Here is a 2,150-nt window from a genome sequence, read left to right on the forward strand (position 1 = left end):
ATTACTTGTACGATTCGGTACGCTTGCCGAAGTATCAACAAGTTTTTGGCGCCGCTGCCGGGGATTTGTTTTTGTTTTCGTTGGTTGTTTGTTGTTTATCTGGTTTAGTTGATTTTAGCTATCTGTTGTTTAAGTGTGTATTGTGATTATATTTGAATTCTTGTACATATTTGTTATCATCTGTAGAGATTGTGTATTTTTGGATTGTTTTCTTTTAGTTTGTGTTTTGTATGAGAAGCAGAGAACAGGTTGAAAATCTACTTTTCGATCCGGAAATTGAAAGAACTGCTCGAAGGAACAACAGCAGAAGAAGGAGACAAAGTAGAGAATCTAGAGAATCATCTGCTATCTCTGAAGAAATTCTGGACTTTTCATCTGGGCAAGAAAAAGAAGAAATGGAAGATAATCGCACTGGAGAAGGTTCTGGGCAAGGAAGACGTACTCTTGCAGATTATAACACTTTCTCAGGACCTCTGCACTTCAACAGTATTGCAAGACCAGTGGTGAATGCTGCTAACATGGAGATGAAGCCAACTCTTATTCATCTGGTGCAGAATAATCAGTTTCATGGATTATCTCACGAGAATCCATACACTCACTTGACTACTTTCATGGAGATCTGTAATACAGTGAGGATTCACCAGGTTCCAGATGAAGCAATCCGACTCAGCTTATTTCCATTCTCATTGGCTGGTAATGCAAAAATGTGGCTGAATTCTTTTCCAGAGAATAGTCTGACTGTCTGGGATGATGTGGTTGCCAAATTCCTGAACAAGTTCTTCCCTCAGTCCAAAGTCAATAAGGGAAAGCAGGAGATCTCTTCTTTCCAACAGGATGCTGATGAAACTCTAGGTCAAGCATGGGATAGATTCAAAGGCCTACTGAGAAAAACCCCTACTCATGGATTTGATGAGCCTACAATGTTAAATCTGTTTCTTGGAGGGTTGAAATCCCAAACAAAGTTAATGTTAGATGCATCAGCTGGAGGTAGTATCAGATGGAAGACGCCTGAAGAAGCACATGATCTGATTGAAAACATGGCTGCAAATGATAATGAAGTTCAGAGTGAGAGAGCTCAATTTCAACAAAAAAGTGTTCTTCAACTTCAAACTCAAGATGCTTTACTAGCTCAGAACAAGATTATGACTCAGCAACTTGAGACATTAATGAAGAAGTTATCTCAGCTACCTAAAGAACTGCAGAATGTTTCTCAATTTCAACATCAGATGGTTCAGAGTTGTCAATTGTGCGGAGGAAATCATAATAATGGTCAATGTGCAGTGCAAAGCATGTCTCATGAAGAAGTGCACTATATGGGAAATCAAGGTCTTCAGACGAATTATGATCAACGTCAAAGTTTTAATCAAGGATGGAGACCTCATCCGAGTATGGGACAAGCTGCTCCTTTCAACAGACCACCTCCACAGAACTTTCAGCAACAACCTACTCTGACAGACAGAACTTCAAAACTGGAAGAAACTCTTCAGCAGTTTATGCAGGTATCAATTTCCAACCATAAAAGCACAGAAGCCTCACTTAGGAATTTGGAGATTCAGGTGGGTCAATTAGCTAAAAAGTTGGAAGAAAAACCAGAGAAAGACTTTGGGGCAAACACTGAAGTAAATCCAAAGGAAGAATGCAATCTTATTACTACAAGGTCAGGAAGAATTATGAAAGAAAGAGAGTTTAAAAAAAAAATGAGTGAAGAAAAAGATGAGATGAGTAAACAGGGAGATGAAGAAGAAGAGAAAGAGGATAGAAAAAGTGAAAAAGCGAGAGAGGGAGAGAAAAAGAAAGAACAGATGTATGAGAAGCCTCTTCCATATCCAAAGGTTCTATCTAGAAACGAGAAGGAAAAACAGTTCAGGAGTTTCATTGATATTTTCAAGAAGTTGGAAATCAAGATGCCCTTCTCAGAAGCACTGAAACAAATACCTGCTTATTCGAAATTCATGAAAGATGTGCTCACGAAGAAGAAAAAGTATATTGAGGAAGAAACTATAGAAGTACAAGGCCAGTGCAGTGCTATCATTCAGAAGTTGCTTCCACCAAAGTTTAAAGATCCAGGTAGTTTTACAATTCCATGTACCATTGGTAAACTGGCGGTTGGAAAGGCTCTAATTGATCTGGGAGCCAGCATAAATCTGATG

The 2,150-nt window shown here is 38.9% G+C and overlaps 1 non-coding gene across 1 annotated transcript; it reads right to left on the reverse strand.

The window, feature by feature from the left end:
- Positions 1-804: 804 nt before the first annotated feature.
- Positions 805-907, reverse strand: LOC128197630 (small nucleolar RNA R71). The gene has a single exon (XR_008250258.1). It is a non-coding gene; the product is annotated as a small nucleolar RNA R71 (small nucleolar RNA).
- Between the last annotated feature and the right edge of the window lie 1,243 nt (positions 908-2,150).

Source organism: Vigna angularis, chromosome 6 (genome assembly GCF_016808095.1).
Source record: "Vigna angularis cultivar LongXiaoDou No.4 chromosome 6, ASM1680809v1, whole genome shotgun sequence".
In the NCBI taxonomy this organism is placed as follows: domain Eukaryota; kingdom Viridiplantae; phylum Streptophyta; class Magnoliopsida; order Fabales; family Fabaceae; genus Vigna; species Vigna angularis.